Here is a 22,642-nt window from a genome sequence, read left to right on the forward strand (position 1 = left end):
CCTCCCGCCCTCCCTCCGCCTGCTGTCAGTGCCGGGAAGCGCTCGGGGAAACTCCGGGCGTGTCGGCTGCTCCCCTTCCCCATCCCTCCCACCTGCTGCAGCCTGGCTGGGGGCTTGAGAGGGACCGGGGGGGTTGTCTGAGGGGGGCTGAGGGGGGCCGGGGGTTGTCTGAGGGGAGCCTCAGGCCCCCCGGCTCCCCTCAGACAACCCCCGGCCCCCTCAGCCAGGAGAGGTGCCGTGTGAGGTGAGACGGCTGCTCCGAGGGAGATGTACCATCTCAACACCACATATCAGCACAGATACAGGTAATTATGTGGGAAAACCCCTAATTATCTGCTTAGCGTTTTGACAACTCAACACCTCCCACAACTAAAGACCTGCTTAGAGAGAGACATGCTTTCCCTGAGATGCAGCTGAAATATTCCAAAAACGATGCATGAAAAGCAGAAGGAAGCATCCCTCCATTCAGTAAGTCTCACAAAGTCAAGTTTTTTGGGACCGGCATGGTCACATCTCTCATACGGTGAAGAAAATGAACCCAGACAGCAGCCCGGTAGCCTGATTCCCTTAAGGTGATTTTTAGAACAGAAATGGGCTTGCTGCCTTGCTGCTCCTGGAAGCATCTCTTTCGGAGAGACTGAATGTGGTACAACATAAAAGGCAGCAATGTTTCCTGGGTTAAAGCATTGGTTTTTTTAATGACCTACTCCATTACCATTCGAGCAGATGGGTATTAGTATGCGCAGCTGGGGATCTGTTTTTACACTTCTGCATGTGTTTTGGGGCACGCTTCTGGGCTGGGAGAGAGGTAAATCAGAACTCCAGTTAGAGACTCAAACTGTCTCTCATGGAGCATTAGGTTACCTTTATTACTGTAACGCTTTTTCATAGAGCTTGAAATTCAGTATCTTTGATGCTTTCCTAAGTGAGGGAAAGAATTATTACGAAAAAGGCATAGTAACATTCTTTACTACGCTGTTTTCTGTGCTACCCAATGCATTTAATTGCCCTGACTCTGTTGGTGATTATGATTTTCCTACCTGAAATATTTTCAATAAATAATAGTTTGTATCTTCACGTTCTGTGGTGTCCTGTTTTCTTTCTTTCCATTGGGGTAGCCGATGCAAATGTAGTTCTTTTCTTTTTTCCTTTCCTTCCCAGAAACTCTGTGCGGTTTCTGTTTTGTCCCTTCTGCAGCTTGCTTTATTCCTTTATGTTGCTTGTTAACAAATTCTTTATTACAAATACTGAAGTACCTCAAGAGAAATGGGCCGTGTTTTGAGTGAAAATGTAAGACAAAGACAGCCGTATTGGGTCAAGCCAAGAGCTCATCTAGCCCAGTATCCTTTGACAGTGCCTTTGCTTTGCAAAGACTATGAGAACAAGGCAAGAATAAGTGATGCTTCTCAGGAGTGCTCTCACAGCTTCCCGCCATGTACAGCTCCCTGATTTCCTGAGACGGCAGAGGTACTTTCTCGGTTGTTAGTAAACTTTCAGTAGATTTCTGTTCCGCAGTTTCCCCATAAGCCCATGTCAGGCACAGGCAAGGCTCTGAACACTACTTAATTTTTATATATTTTTTTGTGACTGTACTCCTACCCTAGTCTAATGATTGTTTTCCTGTGATACACTATGTTTTGTTCCAGACAGAAGTACAAACATGTTCTTTTCCCATCCCTTCTTTTGATGTTATTTAGCTTTCTGTCTTCATCCTCAGAGAGTCTGTGTAACTTGTGTGGCAGTTTCATCCAGGACTTGTATTAGGAAAAAAATAAAAGTTTGTTCTCATTCATACTAGAAGATGGTAGATACCATTCATACTAGAAGATGGTAAAGTTTTAGTAAATTCAATTTCAGTAAGTTCAGCATCCAAGAGAAAGTGTGCAGCTATGCAGTTTGCTTTTTTTTTTTACTTCAGTTTTAATTGAAACTGTCAATAACTTATGCAGCAAATTAAGTTTCTTTTATCTAATTTAGAGACCAAGCTGCTCCTCTGCACCTGGGTTATATTCTATACAGAAAGGTTAACTTGAGATTAATTTGACATCTCTCCTAGTTTTACAATGCACTGCTTTACTTAACATCATATCTGCAGTCACACAGCTGCTTATTAGAGGGTAATGGCATTTTTCATATATTTTAAAGGGGAAAGTGTTTATACATTTTTGCAGAGGGAGCAGGCTAATTTTTTCCTTACTGGGACACTTGCCATGTTTGTCTGCAGTATTTTCTGTTTAGCTGGAAGAAACCAAGATCCAGTCTTTCCTCATTTACCCTTACTGTGATGACAGCTCCAGTGTTACTTTTCAAATGAAATACAAAGCATGATTCCCCTTAGCTGACACTGGAGGGGTCTGAGCAGTGCCAATTGTTTCCTGATGCTATCAGTTTGCTGCACGCACTTCATTTCTCACAGCAGCACTCTGGAGGTAGAACGAGTGGCTGAGGACATGATGGGAGTGGAGGAAGCGCAGGCTGTGGAAGGGCAAGCAGCAAGATGAAGCAGGGATTGCTGGTGAGAAAAGCTTTGGTGCAGGCTGTGTAACAGAGGGTGGGGAGGGAGGAGGCTAGGGGCCGGCTTCTCCAACTCATGGCATTAGTGTTACTCATGTGCTGCAGCTATCCCTGTTCAAGGAGAGAAGGTAAAACCACCCTGCACAGAGCTTTCACGCTTACTGTTTGGGTACCTTAGGTTTTGTGGGCGTTCAGCAGCTTAGTTGAGAGGTAAGTGCTTAAAAAGAGGTAAAAGCTGGTAAAAGAGATAAATCTGGATCTTTGTCACTTGTGCTGGAAAAGCCTGTAATCCCCTGATGCCTCGGTACTGAGCTGTGAGGCTCCGACCCTATCCTTGACTTTCTATGTACTTCCTTTTCCCTCTTATGTTCTCCTCCTTTTCCTGCTTTCTCGGTCAGCATTGCTGTGAGTGATACGGTTGTTTCCTTCCTCCCAAGTGCAACAAAGAGGCTGTGAGTAGGCAAGACCCCAAGGGTCAGTACGGCAAGGGCAGAGAACCTGTATCACAAAGCAGGGACCATTCCATGGAGATTTCCTAAATTGCTGCAGAGATTATGTTGCTGTAATTTGCTGTTGATCAAACATGACTCTGAATTTACAAAGCATTTTGACTTGGGGAAAGTAAAAGCTCAAATGCTGAACTGGTCCAGGTCAGGGCTGCGGGGATGTTCTCAAATACGTTCAAACACAGGCATTTGCTGCTTCCACAGTATTTAGAAAATGTATTTCTTTTAAGCCCTGATTTTATGGGGCCCTTAAAAGTGCATCCTCTAACAGCTGGGCTTCAAGATAGGCTCTGCTTATTTGCTTCAGACTTTCTAGTGATAGTAAAACCAAAACTCTACAGCATGTAACATCTGAACAAAATGAACAACAGTGAGTGATCTAGCTTGAGTGTGTTGTATATATTCTAGTTAGTTTGAGTGTGGTGCATGTAGGTTTCGTCCTTCTGTATCTGTCTACCTCTGATCCTAGTTAACTTGGTCCAGATTCAAAGAAGATGGTGGTGATGTAAGTTACATGTTAATAAACCTCTCTCACTCTTCCCTTCTCTGTTCTACTTTAGCAAATTGTACTTTATGGCAAATTTCCCAACTTTAAGACTGTGTGGCAGTTTGCATCACACTAACGTCACATCTGACTTGGACCCTTTAGAGATGGAAATGAGGGTTGTTTCAGGCAGCTGGTCTAAACAGCATTCTGATCTTTTCATTTTCTTACCATCTTTTTTCATACATCAAATGCTTGCTTAGAGGCCAGTTATTCCTAATTTGTTTTATATTTGAAGACTATTTCTATATCCTTTGTATACAGCAGACCTCACTGGCTCATAATCACTAACAGATGACTGTAATATAATACAATGAATTTGGACAAACTTCAGTTTACATTGTTTTGCAACTTTTCCCGTTCTAACCTCAGCATCTTGCTGCAGTTAAAAACAAGCTGTGTTACTTGATTTTAAGTGAATTGTTTATGGCTTTTCCCCCCTGCTATCAGTAATTATGGCTTGATTTTATTCCAGATAATTACTCACAAGAGTTTATTTTCTGTGTAATTGGTCTCCAAATTTTTTTGCTGGATAAATCAAGCTTTGGATAGGTGATCTTTTAATGCATTGCTGGGCTGACCTTGCCTGCCGTTAAGCATAGGCATAAAAATATGTATGTTGTTTTAGTGTGGCTCGCTTTTTTTCAGGGAAATTTGGTTTTGAAAGCTTCTGGCTACTCTTAAATCTTTCTGGTTATGGACAGGGTTCTTTTTAAAAGGCAAACATATATGTTCAGCACCAGTGGCAACAGATGCTGTTCTTGCACATTTAGGTGACAGGATTTTCCCAATGGATTTTATAGATGTGACCCAACACAGACTGTGTTTCCTGCAGGTGTTAGTACTCAAAATGCATGGTATGATGCATTTTTACAAAAGAGCAGGCTACATTAAAGCCAAAATGAAGTTTCTTAACATTTTGAGTGAGTGTACAGTAGGTGAGTTTTCTAAAAACCTGTGTATCCTATGTGTCAGTTGGCCTATGGGGAAGTCTGCTGTTTAGCTGTAATAGTTCCATAAGGAACTAACAGAAAAATAAACAAAAGAGAGAAAGCAGTTGAAGCCAATAAATATTCACTGTGAGGTGAATTACCTTCAAGGCCTTTGACGTGGTCTCCTGTTAAACTTATGGGATGGAGGAAATGGAGAACAGTGAAAGGACTTGAAAGCCATCACTTAAATGCAAGTTATTTGGGTCAGTACAGGAGTAACCCTATTAGAGTCTTCCCTTCCTTTGTACAGCTCTTACAGCCATGCTGACTCTCCAGAGGTGTTTGGACAGCGCTCCAGATCTCCAAAAGATGGGGTCTAAAATGAAGCCTCTAAAGCACTGTTTATATTAATTGCATTCCACGTGGATCTAAGTCATCACCCCTCAACCCACATAAACCATCTTAACTTGTTTGAGGGTAAAGTTTACTCAAGCTGATAGCAATAGAAATCCCCTTGAAATACCAGCTTTTTTTTTTTTGGATACTGGTTTCATAAAGATTCAGTGTATGTCACTGTTAAATAACTATTGCAACAGAACAATAATTTTTGAAGTGTTTAGTTGCACAATGTTTAAACAAGGCATTAAATATTTGCACACTAAGGGAAGGACGGCTCAGTTAGTGCTTTAAGTAAGGTGAGGACAAATGAGTGAATTCTTATATAAATTCCACAACATTGTATCACAAACTATCTTCCTTGCAAGGTGACATGTTTGAAAGGATCCATCAGAAGCAACAATTGAGAGGAAACATTTTCCATGGCTTGCTCACTGTGTCCTCTCATTTACCCTCTCTTTTGTGACCGCTGTTCTCTCTGTCCTTTGCAGAGACTGTTTCCAAGGTTCTGCTCTCCCCAGGGGCCATGGATGCTGAGCTCTAAGGTCCCTGGCTCCTATGATTGAAAGCCATAACAGGGAAAACACTGGTAGAAGCACAGCTAGGGCCAGTCCCACGCTGTCACTGCTGAACAGACCATTCTGAGCAGACAGACCTAAAAGATGATCCTGATATTTTTTTCTGCTCCCCCCCCCCCCCCCCAATTTCTGACACCTCTCAGACAAAAGATGATACACACTCAAAAAGTATTCCTTATTGAAGGGTTTTCTTGATTAGCTAGGGATGTTATTTAGGCTGGAAAATAGGTAGAATTTATTGTTAATTCTTTGGTAAGACAAAGTTTTGTCGCAGGGACACAGTTCAGAGATTAAATTGATTTATGTGTGGCATTTTATCTTCACCTACTGGATTTTGTACTTGCTTTTTCTTAAGATTTGCTCGAAGTTAAATATTATAATCTGTTTTTATGTTAGTAGATATATTACCCAGTTTGCAGCTTACACTGATAAGTCAGTATGGTAACAAATTGCAGGTCACTGATTTTAGCCTTCTGCAGGGTTTCCTGTAACACCAGATGACACAGTCCCAAGGCAGACTGACCACCTTGATAGCAACAAAGGCAGGTTACTTTACCGTAGCTTCTAAACTACCTCAGAGAACAAATCAAAATCCATATTATGATTCCCACTCCCCCATTGCGAGGTTCATATTTGGTTATTGCAGATATTACTTATGTGCCTTAACAAACTGGAGTTAGGTTTTTACCCTGAGCATTAGATGAATGTGGACTAAAATTGATAGAGCAACTGTCTCCAGTTCTTTAAGTAATTCATATATTTATTATCTCCTTTATATACCAACGGATGGTTTGTTTTCTCAGCATGTCTCTCATTGGTCAATGACAGTTTTCTTATCATTGCTCCATCTCATGATAATCTCATTTTCTCAGTTCTGATTAGGAAGAATTCCTTCTTCTTCCTTTTCTGCATCACCGTATGTTCCCAGAACTTCTGAGAAAAGGATTTTTTTTTCTTGCTTAGTCATACTGTTTTGACAAATACGTACTTGTTTCCTCACGTAAATGAATAAGAACTATTGCGTTTATTTCTTCATATTGTGTAGAGGGCTTAATCAGCAGGATGATGGTGGAGTCAAAATGAAAATCTCTCTGTTAGGTTAAAGGATTAAAGGAAAAATGGAGAAATAACATTGCTTACAAAGCACAGACTTTAGTGTGGCCAACGTGGTACTTCTCATGAGCATTATAGTCACTGAAAAACTGTTTATACTGAAAAAAATCCAAGTGACAACCGAAAGCTATGATCTCAGCGGTGGCTTTGATCCTGTAATGACTGACTAAAAGACTTTCAGCCGTTCAAAGCTCAAGGAAAAAACAGTTTGTGAAGAACAGTAGAGGAGCACTAAACAGTAATTTTCAGTGACATTAATTCCAGTTGGAGAGACTACAAGGAGAAAGTTCTTCAACTTTCATTGCCATTAAATCTAAGTGAATTTGTGTAATCTGGCAAACCTCCACTGCCACAAGCTGAATGCTGCACAACTGCATCGTGCTACAAGGGGTGGGTGGGGCTGGTGAACTCATCACTTGTGCCATCAGCTCTCACTACATGCCATTGTAAAAAAGGGCTTTATGACATCGTAAAAATGGATTTTATGCATTTGGTCAAAAATGCTGGCATAAATGGGCATTACCATTTGGTGGTTTTCTTTTATGTTAAAAGTTTCTATAAGAAACAGAGCAAATGAAAATGGGAAACGTTTAGTGTCATGTATAGTCTAAACAGTAGTTTTGGTCTGGGAAAATAAGCCTTTGGTATATTCAAACATTCAATATGTTTTATCAGATTATTTTTTTTTTTTAAATTTACACCCTGGTCTCAACTTTTACACATCAGCAGGTTGATAGAGCAAGACCTAAGAATGTTACGGATTTTTACTGATGTTTTAATAATGGGGAATGTGATATTAAATCAGTTTCGGTGGAACTGACTGGCATATTAGTACAGGTCAGGAGATATTTATGTGCAGCTCCAGCACAAACCACAGACCCGAGTTTTTTTGTTTGGTTGTTGTTGGGTTTGGGTTTTTTCATATCTAGATCCACACATAAAGGCACTGAGCACTCACCAGCTTTCTCCTGCAATTTGTAGAACATAATATTGTTTACCTGGTGACCAGCCTTTCCAGCACTGTTATCACCAGAAAAAAACATCTAACTCATTAGCTAAGCTTCTTCTGACAGGGACAATGTGATCTGGGAAATTGTTCTGCCTTTTCGCTAAATGAAACTGAAATGTCAGGGATTTGGTTTGATACCCTCCCCAGTATTTAAGAAAATGCAATTTATGGCAGAACCCAGATTAATATTTTCTATTTTACAGATGCAAATTTGACATTTTCTGTTGGAAGATCTCTGGTTCTCCTGTTGACACTAATACATTAGCAATGAAAGCCTGGGATAGGGCAAGTTCTGATCGGAAGTTGTATGTGATGCATCAAACAAAACTGTATGCCATTTTCCTCTTTTGGGGGAGTTGCTTTTTAATGTCAGACTGTCTGTACTGAATCAAGGTTAGAAGGAGATGTGGAGCTTGGGTTACAATATAAAACTATGTTCAGGATGGTTTGGCTAATTTTTTTTAAAGGAAAAAAACTACATTTACAGTTGTGGAATTTTATTCTTCCCGATATCAGTGGTTTAGGCATTGTTATAACGAGCTGAAGTATTTGTATCAACGTCTCGGATGAAATTATTTACTGGCAGTTTAAAAACTTGATGCTATAATCTTCTATTAGGCAGCACTGGGTTTCAGATCTGTAATATGTTCACAAATGAAACATATTGCTAGATGTATTTGAAGCAAAAAAATGTATGTATTGACAGAGGTGTAACACATGATTGAAGTATTGCTGTGAATATTGCGGCTAAGATTTCCTTCCTGAATCCCTGATCACATCCACCCTTTCCTTTTGAAAGACTTCTTAACTGGGGGTAGTATTCCAGTCATGGTCTTGTCCAAAAAAATCTAGATTTAAGGGAAATTACTGCATGAAGGAAAAAGGCGAAATTTTACTTTTTTTTTTCTGTGTAAGATATGATGATTATTGAAGTTTCCTATGCAGATAGCTCAAACCTATATTGACATTTTGTTTTGACTTTTTAAAAATAGTCCTGGCTGACCTTGCTTCCAAATGCAAATGTGAAAAACAATAGCAGGGGGGTGAATGCTGAGCATATTTAAAGCACAATAATGGGAAATGCTCCTGTTGCCACTGGGTCCTTTTCCTTCCCCTGGGAAAACCTATGGCTTGTCCCCACCACTGCACTACTGGCCTCTGGTTCCGTGAGCCTCTACAATAACTGTTATCTGTATTAAAACCACATATATTCTAGTGGTAACATTTTAAGGACACAATGAAATCTCACAACAGCAAGGCTAAGATAGGCTTTCTTAATGCATTCATAGGTCACTGCTTATGACGCAGGTGCACTCATTTTTAACGGCAGGTTTCTCTCAGCAGCATCTTCCAGTCTAATTTCTAATGAAAGCTTGGTTAAATACTGCTAATGCTCACTTTGAATAAAACCACTGCTGATAGTATAGTTCTTGGATTTTTCCTCATGTTTTTGGGAAATGAGATCAGGTTCAAGAAGTCTGCTATATATTGGCTTCTATATGATACTAGATCAATTTTAATTTTAATAACTGGTCTTTTGTACTGTCCTGAGTTAAAGTGAAAGTGTTTTCCAAAGTAACTTGATGTAGCACAGTCATGATTTAAATTGAGAAGCTGAATACAAGTGCTTTTATTGCTCTGGATTCTGTGTGTTCTGCTACACCATAGGCTAGAGGCTTTCTTCAGAAGGTTAAACATATATTTTTAACTGTTATAACTTTGCCATAATGCACAAACTGCAGACGGAGATGGAGAAAATAAAGTACTTTCATAGCAGCTGAGCATTTTCAGCAGTCGGTGCTTGACCCTGTGCAGATTGCAAGTTTGCACAGATAAAGCATGGGCAAGGCAAAATGCGTTAATGGACAGAGGAGAAGGCAGGGGATTTTATAAAGCACTTGCAAGAGTGATGTAGTTTTGCTTGGTAATGCATCACTGGAGACAGCAAAAGCAGGGAGGACGGTACTTTTAACCCATGTTTTCCTCATGGGCATAAATGCAATCCCTATTTTGCACTCTGAACATTTGTCAGTGCAGAAGACTACAGATTTAACCTCATATTGCTCATGCAGAGCTTTCATTCAGCCTTCTAGGTGGAGTCCAGTGTAATTATGTGGTTTTGTAGTATTAAATCGGTGAAGTGTGTGACCTGGATAAAAAAAACCCAAAGGCTCAGTTGTGCAAGTGCCTTGTGAATGCTGGCACTGCTCAGGGGCCTGGTTGTAGTGGCAGGGTGGATTCTCAAACCTGCATGTGTTTTACCATAACTGAGGAATTAGGAACAAAAAGGCACAAAGAAACACACTACATACAAAGGTGGAAGTAAACACCTCTAGCCAGTTTTCACAAGTGACGTTACAAACTAGGTGCCCTTACTAACTTTGGTGTAGACAAAAAATATTTTTCTGTATGCAACCTTGAAATTATAAAGAGAAACAAGATCTACTGGAATAGGTTAGTTTTTGCTGAGATTATAGAGGTGTTATGATTTAGGTATTTACCTTTAATGATTTTTTTTTTTTTTTTAGCCTTCTGGATGCTAATAAGCAACTCTGCATATTTGTAGTGAATGCAGAATTTTAGAAGGAGCAGAGCAAATTTGACTTAGGCATAAAAACTCATTTCTTAACATGGAAGGGGTTTTGATATTAATATTTCCCTTATGAAGGCAGCTTATTGATTGAACGAGGAAATGCTTGGCAATCCCACTGAAAAAGTCACAAGCACCTGCTCTTAACTCAAACAGATTTTTGGCAGGAATGGTCTAACTGCTCATGGTAAGTTGTAGAAAACATTTTCTTATACAAATAACAAAGGTACCTGAAAATAGAATACCATATCATGAAATGACATCACTGAAATTAAAGTTTACATAAGCTACAGAAGGTAACAGAAATCTGCTCTTATATATATATATATAAAAAAAAAAAGAAATGGTGGAAGATCAATGCCAAGAATCACAGCCATTGGGATGGGAATGCACCTGGAGAAGTCATGTAGTCAATCTCTCACTGACTGACTCTCCTGAGAATAAAGTTTACTGTTTATCACAGGAAAAGCCATGGTTTTGTCAAGTTAAAAGTTATAAAAACCTTCAGTCATGATACAGCACCTGACCTTGGCCCACAGTTTGTGTGATTCTGGCGTGATCTGCATATGGGTGTTTGTGCATGTTTGTAGACATATATATATGGATATACCAGATACTACAGGTACTGTCAAGTCTGTAGGCAGCCATGGCTGTTTATATTCTTTGTTAGACACTGTACAATTATACCTGCCAATACGATTCCTCCCTGCTTTGTTCATGAGGTTTGTGATGTGAGGATTTTGTGTGACAATGTCCTGTTCTAAAAGCTCACTTTCAACCATGGGGTCATCAGAGAGCTTGAGAAGGGAATGCAAAGCAGTGAAAACAAAGGTACAATCTAACCTGTCGAGATATTTAGAATCCATCTTCAATATTAGCTGATAATACTTTCCACTAGTTTTTGAAATATTAGGGAAACAAATTGTTTTCCCTTCAGTTATTTTTGCTGTGTTTCCCTCTGCCAGCAAAGTGAAGAGGGAGCATGAATTTTGGACAGTCTTGCTGATGCTTTAAGCAATTCAGGTTTCCCCAATCAACCTGTTTTATTAAATAAAAACAGAGACTTGAAAAAGATGTTGGATGTTTTTGCATTTTTCTGAAGCAGGCTGTGGTAGAATTTTCTCAGACTAAAACAAAGTTCTGTTTATGAAGCCAGCATACATCCAGGGTCTGAAGCAGCTTTGCAGGTGTTGATCAGGAAAGGAATTGCAGTCCTTAACTCTTTGGTTTTACCCCTGTTTTTTCTTGCTTATCCCTTAGCTGAGAGATGATGAGAACAACCAGCAGCGCCTCAGATAAGAGCACAGGAGCATCTGACAAGCCCTAGGAGTGAGCTGCTGTTTGAGAGCTGGACTTCTGATGAACCATTGTTGAGCTCCGTGGCTTGTCCTAAGACAAAAGATTGCTGTGGCAGATGTTAATAGTAAGAATACAAAATAAATCTTGAAGGAGGAGCATATCTTAGTCTAACAATGCCTGGTTGCTAAATCTATTTGCTGAGTACTGGGTAAATGCACACATAAGTGAGGCAAGCATTGCAACAGCACACAGATATTCTTACAGATTCAACACATTGTGTTGCATCAGCATGGTTGTCTGTTTACTGCCGGGCGCTGTTTCTTTTCTTACAGAGCCCCTGCCCAAACTCTGACTATGCCAGTTGCTGCGTACATCAAGCTTGGGGTGGTATGGTTGGAGGCTGAAACGTGTTGGAGACTTCAGCGAAAGGTCCCCGTTAGCCCCTGGAGAGCCAATTATGACATTTGGAGTCCGTTTATTTTTCTGTTGACTTCCTTGAAGATGTGTTATGAGCAGTGATTCATCCACCAGTTCTTCCAAGTCCCGTGGGACCTGTGAAAGCATTGTTAAAATTGCTGTGTTTCTTTTCCATTTCCTGTGAAGCACTCGCTGTTGGGGACAGGTTGCTGGGCTACAAGGCACTGCTGGACGCCTTCCACAGCCACTATCAAAATGTTATCTGCTGGGTGTAACGTCCATGACAATCCCCCTGAAAATCCCAGCCTTTCAGTTTTGTAGGAAAATTACCTTTCCTATGGAGGACACAGGGTGTGAGGCTGGCTGTGGGAAGTATTCCCAGGGAATAAAGGCTGGGAGTGTACTGAGAGCAGCATTGCTCTTTCACGTGTCAGAATAAAAAAACATAAAATTTTGTTCTTGCTTGTTGAGCAGAAAGTGCAGTAAAATGGGAGCCAGGGCTAGGGAAAACTGGAGTAGAAGCTGCAGCGATGTTGGGACAGCTAGGGATGGAGGCAGGAGGGTCCTTTATGAAAGATCCATGTAAGAAGTCACACTTGAGTGAGAGCTTATATTGAAGTGCTTTGTTTTGCTGTTATTTGCATTCATGAAAAAGCAAAGTCTGGAAAGCGTGGAAGCCTAAACTCAGAGGCTCTGTTTTCTGCTAGAGCCTCTTTTGTAGAGTCCTCCTCGGGTTATTGTTATGAGTGCAGGGTTCCTGGCTTTGCTTTCTTTTTCTGTGGGGCAAAGTAGTTTTCAGCAGCCAGTAAGTAATGTTCATGTCACCTGCATCCAGGCTGTACCCAAGTGCTGTGTGTCATGCATGTCTTGCCTAAAGCACTGCTGCTGCCCAGGGATTGGTATTGCATCCCACCCCTCACGCTGGGGATTTTTTATGCTGTAGCTCTGCCCAGGCTGATGTGCTTCCTAGTAATTACCAAATTAGCAGTCTCGTAGTGGTAATAACCACCAACGTAATTTTATTTTGGGCCAGTTATTCACAAGGCTTACCGCAGACAGGGATCTCAGAGTGCTGGAAATGTTTTTCACTTTGTCAGTCAAAATATTTTGGCATGTGTAATACTTTTAATGACTTTAATGGATCTGTTCGAGCATACTAATATATCGACAAGAATTTGATCAATGCCTAGCAAGAAAAGCAGAGCTGGGCATAGTAATAGGCAGCCTTTAAAGAAAGAGAAAATTTGGAAATGTAGATTCTAGGCAAAAATTTATATGAAGATGAAGAACTATGATTAGCTTGCAGTGTGACTTTGGTACATGTGAACTGACTTCAGAAAATGAGATTTTTGACTCCGAAGTGCTGCAGATTTTGGACACCTGACTGTCATAGCTATGTTTTTGCTCAGTGTGAATAGTTGTGATGTTTGTTCATTAAATCATCTTAATCTAATCAAATATCTTACTCAGACTTGCAGTCACACTGAGGTGCCTTTCAGGGTCCAGGACTGAATTGTTGGAGAAAAATGTAATCTTTGGGAAGTATATACACGCTACTTTGGGCTGAGAAATGACCAAGGACAATGTCACCTCTTATGAAATCTAATGACATCAAAAACATCATTGCAAAATGTTCCTTTTTTTTTTTTTTTTTTGCAAAAAAACCCACCTATATGATCCTGACTCCCATGCAGCACAGAAAAGCCATCCAAAATAACAGTCGTTATCAGTGCTTGGAAAGACTCCAAGGGACGCATTCCCCAAAGAAATTAAGAGTCAGTCCTTGTTCACCAGCGGGTTATATGTAAATTGGACAGCAGGGCATTTAATTGGAGATCTTGGAGTCTAAGTCTGCCCCAAAGCACTTATTGTTTGGAGTGTAACTATAAGCTGGAAGGAGTGTGATTTCATGCAGTTTGCCAAGGGAAGCAAACACTCCAGATCTTGTGTGGGGGCCAGGATGGGATGTTATTACTTGGCGTCACTCGCAAAAGCAGGATTTTTATCTGATCCCTTTCCTGACTTCAGTTTTCTCTTTCCATTTTACATTCCCTATAATTTTACAAAGCAGTACGCTTGGCATTTGTTGTTAGATGTTAGATATTTGAAATAAAAGTGTCGCAGCAGTTCACTGTCTTGTATTTTATTTGAATGCTTTGTGGTTGTGGATCTCATTGTAGGTATATCGCATGAACTGACTGCTCAAGTTTCCAGAAAAAAAATTTGCATTTTCTTTCCAGATAAAAGAAGAAAACTTCTTTTTTTTTTTTTTTTTCTTCTCTTCAATTTCTTCTAGACTAAGACTTCATCTAATGGTTACCCTGCAGACCCTGGGCTAGATCTGTGTGAGCAAGGCGCTGGATGTGCGAGGGAACTCTCTGAACAGAGAGCTGGTGCCCATCCAAGCTCTGTGCAGGTGCAGAGCATGCAGGCAGGGCAGGAGAGGAAGCTGAAGCTGTTACTCATGGAACATGCAGCCACTTACACACGGAGTGCCTGAGACTGAAGGAATTCCAGCAGCTCGGGATAGGTGAAGCCAGTACAAGGCCCTTCTGAGCCTTCCCTCCTAGGCCGATGGGGACCACTGAGGATGTTCAAAGGACCAAGAAGAGTGCCCAGAAGCTTCCCATCCAGGCTGTGCGGTGTCATCTCTTCTCTGAAGGTTAGCTTTCTTTTCATCCCTGTGCGCTGTTTAAAAAAAGCAAACAACTTGTTACAGCTTGGAAGAGTATCCGCAATGTCTGAACAGTGTGTAACCAAAACAGAGTCTGCAGGAGATGTCCACAGCCAGTTCAGCTTAGTGCAATTTGCCTTACTCATTCAAGTGAAATCATGGTTTATATGTCCAGTTACAGTAACATAGAAATTACAATTATTGGGAATTTTGTTCCTGGTAGAAGCAGGGAGAAGCAAGGTTGCAGCCTTCCAAGGTCACTGGGATCTGTTTCTTGTTGTGTTGCCCTACTGCTGGGGTTAAGATATGGATGTAATTTAGGATTAGTGGAAGAATTTAATATATAAATAAAAAAAAGTTGTAAGTGAAAGGTTACACAAGCATAGCATAATTTCCAATAAGAACCATCCCAGAACTTTGCTTCACCCATTTGCTTATGCTCAAATAAGGTTATTTTCAAAGAAGTCGTTCTTTTCCTCCTTTCCAAAAAGAACCACCCAGAGCCCAGAACACGTGTGCTTTGCTGTGGGTAGCTCTGACTCAGGCTGCAACCAGCCGACAGGTACAGCATGGTTCTTCCTCCCTGCCCAAGTCAAGGAAGGAAACCTTGCTTGGCTGCGGGGTGAGGAGCGTGTGCCCTCCCAGCTCAGCCCCGAGCTCGGACAGTGCCGGGGATGTTCCCTGGCTCTGGGTGCCAGTTGGCAGTTAACAAGCTCCAGCCAGGCAGGAGGGAGAGAGGGACCGTGACTTTCCGCCAGCGGGTGTACAGGAGCTATGGTGTTTGCTTGGCTTTGGGGCTGTGGCGTTTGCTTCTTCAGACAGTTATATGCATATGAACTCACGTCTCCAGTGTAGAACAAGAGTATTTAAAAACTTCAGACAGAAAGATATACAGATTTTACTTACCATCTATGGACATGCACATAACGAGATAGCAATATATGCAAAGCATACAGTATATGCAATGAAGGGATGCATGCATGCCACTAAATCATCCTCTATCTGTCCCTGTGCCATAGAAAGGAATCCTGTAGGCCTCATAAGAAACAAAAGGTCTTAACACAAGGTAAAATTTTCCAAACTGAAAAAGCTAGAATGACCTTTCACTGAAACTCTGGCCTAGGGACAATGTTAACTTCAATACACATTTACTCAGTATTGATTATCTCTGTGTACAGCACTCATGATATGCCTCTAGTGCAGGAAATTTTAGTGTAATATTTCAGTTAGTCACCCATATAACTTGTATTTATTCACTTGTCATTTATGTGGAAGAACATGAATCTACTTGATTTTTTTTCTGATGCTATGAATAATATTTATGAAGTTGTTTGTACTTCAAAACCACAAGGTGGTGAACTCAGAGATATAAAAATGCAAAGAATTGTAATCTCTAAGGAATGAAAATGTGAAATCAAGTGTTGAGCAAGATGCTTCTAAAGGAAACAATATATTTTCTGAATTATATTACAAGTTATTTTCTTGCTATGCACAATAATTTTTCATTCACTCTTTGAAGGAAAGTAAAAAAGAAAATCATGCATTTCATCCCCATCTCCAGCCCCTTACTTTACAAATGCTTAGGCAGAATACCTTGTCCTCATTTTATTTTTGATTATTGGTTTGTGAAATTTTTTCCTCTCTTCTCCAGACAGATAAACTGCTAGTTTCCAGTTCTTTGCCAATGAGGAAAGCATTATGCTTAACCCCCACCTTCTCTTTTTTTTCTTCTAAATGAGAGCTTTTAGTGATATTTTTTTTTCCCCATGGTGTCACGTTCTTGGGGTCGTGAAACAGGGCAGAGCCTCATATTCTCAGAGATAAAGCTAGGTATGTGGAGATGACTCCAAATTATTGGAATGGTACTGATTTGGCATTTCTTGGTTTTATTTTGAAATGTCTCAATCAAGTAAGAACATTTAACATAACCATGTCAACTACGGGTATAGAATATATATATATATATTTAGAAACTAATAGGTAAAACTACGCCATGTCATCTTGATTAGTTGCTGCTTTTTGTGGACAATCATGCAAGACCACTGAATCTTGAGAATTCCTGCAGTGGATGAAATATCCACTGGTGCTGTGCCACCTGCTAAAAGTGCTGCAGCTAGGATAAGAATTCATGTAAATGCTGGAGCAATGGAACAAAGAGGAAGTGACCATAAATCAGAAAACTGAAAACTGATGGCAGGGTGTCTCCTGGAATAACAATTGCTGGATAAGACTGTGTGTAAAGCGGGGCAATAGTTATCAGGGCGTTGTCAGGAAAGAGCTCATGCTCTGAAGCAGGTTGTACGGAGACAAACGGGACCTCAAGCAGAAATGGGAGAGATGTTTTAAACAAACACTCATACAGGTGAAAAGTGGAAAGCAGTTCCTCAATTCGGGGCCTAGGAGAGATGGCAAGAAGCGAATTGCACAAAGGTGAGGAGGTTCATTTGCAAGGAAAGGAAAGTGGGTGATCAGGTGTATTGGCAAAGGAATTAATCACAAAGTTCAGGGAATGATGGTGCCACTGAATAAAATCTGTTTGCTTGGAAAGTTCTGCTCAAGTCTGGGCTGCAGCCGAGAGAGAGAAGGAAAGAAAAACCGCCCACCTTACCCATGCCTTGGAAACTCTCCAGAAAAGTTCAATGACTTGAGGGCGGAGGAAATGCCTGATGAGGAACTGCTTGATGTGCATAAAATACTCAGCCTTGGGGGGGGTGGGGCAGGCCGGGGGGTGAGCTTGACAGGAGATCTGCTTTTGGAATACAAGTAGCTAAAGGGAGATAAATACAGAGCTAGGTGGGGACACCATGAGGCTTTATGCTGCAGTTTGAAAGAGGAGGTTCTTGTCAGATACTTAGAATGTATGACAGCCTGTTAGCCAAATTTTTGGGTGGTAGTAATACACAACAATTTAAGAACAGAATGATACCTATGTGGTGAACTATGCACGTTCTGTATTTACAGAGCTCTTAAAGGTACACTGCAAGGGCTGCAATGGAGTTGGTGGGAACTGATTTTTCTCCCATCTGTTTCTGTGTTTCTATATGCTTTCATTTCAAAAGAATGAAAAGTCCAGCCCTAGTGACGGTGCCTTTGCACCGCTTTCACTTGGTCTTCAGACAGAGGGAGGGAAACAAAGCCCTTGTCAAGGGTGTGAACTGCCTTCATTCCCAGGGCAGCTGGGCCAGCGTGTCGCACCAACTGTTGAGCATTTGATTCAGAATCAAAGCTTCCTTCTGAAACTGCTGGTCTTTGTTATAAAATGCTTCATGTCCATCCCACTGAAAGGAACAGTAGAGTTTTAAAAAATGTTACGAGAACGCGTCCTTCCAATGATGAACTCTCCAGTAAATGCTTCAGTTCAGTGTCGCTCAGGCATCTGTGGTTCAGTATTTCAATCAAGTAACCTGGAGATTTTTAAAACTTAGCACTGTTAACGTATGATGCTACTGTGGTGAGAGACAGGAATATGTGTATGCTGAGGAAAACATTTGTAGGCACAAAGGGAAAATTGTACATTGAGTGAGGCAGAAGCATTATCTAGTAATTCAACTATTGCCCAAAAGCCAAAAGTTCTGAATTCCCCTCTCACCCAGCTCTAGACACTTTATTATTTGGCTCTAGACCCATACGTATGTGCTGAGCAGCCTCTGATAATTTTTTTTTCCCCTTAGAAGGCTTGTTAGACATAATAGCTGGTTCCAAAGTGAAAAATATTTTGAATTTCTCTAGGTTATGTTTAGAAAAGCAACCAGATGAGAGAGCTGAATTAAGCTATGGAGTACACATGCAGTGCCCTCCCGCAGGCTGCTTGAAATGGCACAGCTCTGCTGACTCCTGGCTCCACCGGGATGCACAGGGAAACCGGGAAATGATCTATCAGAGCAATGCAATAAAGCAACCAGACCCAGCAGCTGAGAAATGGGCTGGCTTCAAAAATTACACCTGTGCAGATGAACTTGTGGAAAACAGCAGAAAAACTATGCAGAAATGGTGATTTCTGAGGGAAGGTGATAGTTCCAGAGGCCTCAACATGACCTGGCAATGTGCGCTTTTAGCCCAGAAAGCCAAACACATCGTGGGCTACATTAAAAGTAGCGTGGCCAGCAGGTAGAGGGAGGTGATTTGGTGATTCTTCCCCTCTGCTCTGCTCTGGTGAGACCCCCTGCAGCCCTGTGTCCAGCTCTGCCCCCAGCATAAGGAGGACACGGAGCTGCTGGGGCGAGCCCAGAGGAGCCCAGGAAGATGCTCGGAGGGCTGAAGCCCCTCTGCTGTGCGACAGGCTGAGGGTTGGGGTTGTCCAGCCTGGAGAAGGGAAGGCTCCGGGGACACCTTAGAGCAGCTTCCAGTGCCTGAAGGGGCTGACAAGAAAGCTGGAGGGGGGCTGCGTACAGGGGTGTGAGTGACAGGACAAAGGGGAATGGCTTTCAGCTGAAGGAGGGGACATTTAAACTAGATATTAGGAAGAAATTTTTACATTGAGGGTAGCAAGAAATTCAGGTTAAAGGAAGAAATTCTGTGCTGTGGGGGTGGGAGGCACTGGCCCAGGCTGCCCAGAGCAGCTGTGGGTGCCCCGTCCCTGGCAGGGCTCAAGGCCAGGCTGGACGGGGCTCTGGGCAACCTGGGCTGGGGGGAGGTGGCCCTGCCCGGGGCAGGGGGCTGGAGCTAGGTGGGCTTTAAGGGCCCTGCCAACACAAACTGTTTTGTGATTCCATGATCCTTTTATAGGGAGAAGCTATTACATATGTGTGCTGTGGCCACCACACTCAGAGTTACACCACTCAGCAATGCTTTGGCCCATGTGTCCTCGCTGGAAGTCAGGTACCAGCATCTGCTGGGGTTTCTGCTGGCCCCTGGGGCTCAGGCAGTGAGGCAGTCCCATGGTCAGTGCCTCTCGCTTTGGTACATTAGCACCTGCAGAAGTGCAGGCACTGAGCACCCACCTCTTTATGAAGGGGCAGTGTGGACAACAAGAGGAGCGGGTCCCCAGGGGTCGAAAGTGAGCACTTAGGGCAACGTGGTCCAGAAAGGAAACGGCACGTGAAGGTTTAGAGGTCTCCTGCATTGTATTATTTCAAATGACAGCCTGTTCACAGGAAGTTAAAGTAAATTAGTAAGTATTTCAGCAATGTGCTCCAATTCCTTTTTTTTTCTTTTTTTTTTTTTTACATCCTGCTGTGTCAAAGTACCCAGACAGTAATACTAAAAGAAAGCCTCCTGTAAGTACTGGTTTGGCTGAGAAGCTACACATCGTTAATGATGCTCTTACACTCTCACTGCAGGTATTTTTTTGTAATTACCTGAGCAGATTCAACTATCAGAGATACAGCCTGGTGCCCACTTGCCTTAGGGAACAGCTAGGGGCTTTAAGTAATTTTGGGAAATACGAAGAGGAGCAATCTTTCTTGATGAGAGCACTTGGAAAAGAAAGCAATAAACACACAACGCTCAGTGCCATGGTCTGTTGTCTGACTCAGCTGAGAGGGGAGGAGGTGTTTGCTTTGGCGGAGTATCCTTTCAAACCTCAAGAGGTTCCTTAGGCCAAGATCTTTGGTGTCAGATAGATTTATGGTGCAAAAATGCTTCCTTAGCCTTTTCCCAGCTGTTTACAGAAATCAGACGTGTCTTAGGGAGATTGTACACAAGTCCAATAATATTTGAGTGAGACAGGGAATGTGTGATACAGGACACAGAGAGCTTTACAATAACACATTCCTCACCACATGAGGTGATTAAAACACATGTTTGCATGCCTGTGTGTGACAGATTTTCATAATAGGTTGCTAATGCATCTTGGAGGCAAAGCACAAGATTTTTCTTTCAAAGAATAGATAATAGTCTAATGATGGTGAAGTAAATTTAATCATGTTAAATGCGGTTCCTGCTTCTTTGCAATTTTGTCATATTTTGAAGCATCTTCACTGAAGACAGTAATAACTTAGAAGAACTAAACTCTGAAAGCTAATCGTTGTTTCACGTGAGTATTTACTATCCAGTGTTCAGTGGACTTGATTGATCTGGGCAATGCAAAAAGGTGAGGCCACAAGCACACGAATTTTATAGCACCTATAAAGTACTGTATACAGTTTTTGCTCAATTTTATGCTGTTAAACTAAGCATTTGGTATCATATGGCACTTTAAGTACTTTGATTTATGCTAAGACAGAAATTGCATCTGTAATAAACATTCTAAAGTATGAGTTTAAGAGCCATCTACTGTATTTATTTGTGACATAAACACTCACCTGCAATGCATTTGAGAATCATCTTAGACTTAACTCACACTGCACATTACAGCCATTAAGTTTCAGGCACAGCAAGGTCATATCCAAGGTGAAGACGGAAGTGGCTGGGAAGAAAGAGGTGGCATGGCAAATATTTTGAAATAGCAAATGGAAAAATATTCTTTTTCTCCTGTTAAATATTCCAGATACGTGGCAGTAATTTCTTACTTTACTATAGAGAGTCCTATGTTATACCGATCTAGATAAAGTACAAATCCAGTCTTTTTAATATGAAATATTTAAGCACACAGCCATGAAAATAAAATGAAAACCCCACTGACATCTTTGAAATTAAGTATAATAAAACTGCATGTGTTTCAGGTTTTTGAAAACTCCCCCATGTATGAAAGAGAGCACAGAAACCCTTTGTTGTACAGGAACCTGCCAAGGCTGTGCTCCATGTGAGGACTCCTCCCAACATTACATTTGCTGTTTTGGTATTGAATAGATTATGCTCAGTGGAACCTGCTTGAAAGTAACATAAAGTACTAATTTTAAAATGATTTAGGTATCTTTTAGCTTAAACAGCTTCCATCTTTGCATATATTTGTATGATAGTAATAGAGTGTTGGAAAGCGGCAATCATGTAATTGATACTATCAGGAAAGAATGACAAAGCTTCATTGGCAGAGTGAGACGTTAACAGTCATGTCTTTATTTCTCAGAAAATCATAGAATAAGTGAATTCAGATGGATCTCTGGTCTCCCAAGAGCAGGCAGTAGAGAGGACAAGAAAAAGCAAAACACATTACAAAGTCTTGAAGTTTTCAGGGTAACACAGCTCATTTGGGTAAGGACTTAAATAGAAAAGACATTTATATTTACTATTTAAATAGATTAATTATTAATTATATATATTATATAAATTAAATAAAAATATATTTTTAAAATATTTAAACTAAAGAAAAGGATTCTTTAGTTTAAATAAAAAAATTAGAGAGAGATTACTAAACAGTATTCAACCTCTGAGGTCGTATGTGGTGACCTAGCCTTGTCTCACTGATTTTACAGGAATACGGAGGAGACAGTGTCTTTTCATGTTTGTTACATATTTATGGAACAGTGGCACACTGAGTTTCTTACAGTAAGGAACACCTGGACTGTAGTGCTACAGAGATTTACATAAACTAAAATGGGACAAGAAGGTGGCAAACTGGTGCTTAAAATCTCACTGCTAAGTTTGCAGAGAGTCAAGATGATATTCTTTGCTGAATATTTATTTTTCCAGGAATCCTTTGTCACCATACTTGGCAGAGACAATCTGCCACGCTTGTCAGAAGCTCTCAAAAATACTTTTGCAGAGCGCATTTTTTTGGTCCTTAGTGTACAAAACACTGCCACAAAAGTACCCAGGATGAAATCCTGATCCACAAGTCAGCTTGAAAGATTGCAGAATTTTTTGTGGTTGTTAATTGATTAACTGAAGTCACCCAAACTAGAGCTTTGGTGACAATATTCCTAGAGCCTCTGAAAGCTGTTCACTTCCATTCTTCCCATCGGCATATACAGCTGAATCCGGGCCATGATATGAGCATCCCACATCAGAAAGTGCAGTTTAATATGTTTACTTGCTATATGTTTTCGCCTCTCACTTTGATTATGGGGCTAGAAAGCCTTTTTGAGACTTAGGAAATAAAATCTGGTTTTCTAGATCTTCCTTTAAATATTCTCACCAATAAAATTGATCAAAAGTTAGAGGAGACTGGGATTCTTTTGTCAGAGTGCTGGCATTGTGTCAGTGCCCATATCAGTTAAATGTGAGGTTAATTTGAAATTGTTATGAGAATAT

The 22,642-nt window shown here is 41.0% G+C and overlaps 1 long non-coding RNA gene across 4 annotated transcripts; it reads left to right on the forward strand.

Moving 5' to 3' along the window:
• Positions 1 to 116: 116 nt before the first annotated feature.
• Positions 117 to 21,656, forward strand: LOC130157941 (uncharacterized). Of its 4 annotated transcripts, none has more exons than XR_008825099.1 (3): positions 117 to 305; positions 11,443 to 11,605; positions 14,195 to 21,656. It is a non-coding gene; the product is annotated as an uncharacterized LOC130157941 (long non-coding RNA). The 4 variants fall into 4 exon arrangements; XR_008825098.1 differs by lacking the exon at positions 14,195 to 21,656 and adding an exon at positions 11,814 to 12,699 and having other exon boundaries at positions 11,443 to 11,689; XR_008825100.1 differs by lacking the exon at positions 14,195 to 21,656 and having other exon boundaries at positions 117 to 468; positions 11,443 to 12,699.
• The last annotated feature ends 986 nt before the right edge of the window (positions 21,657 to 22,642 follow it).

This window comes from Falco biarmicus, chromosome 13 (assembly GCF_023638135.1).
Source record: "Falco biarmicus isolate bFalBia1 chromosome 13, bFalBia1.pri, whole genome shotgun sequence".
Lineage (NCBI taxonomy): Eukaryota > Metazoa > Chordata > Aves > Falconiformes > Falconidae > Falco > Falco biarmicus.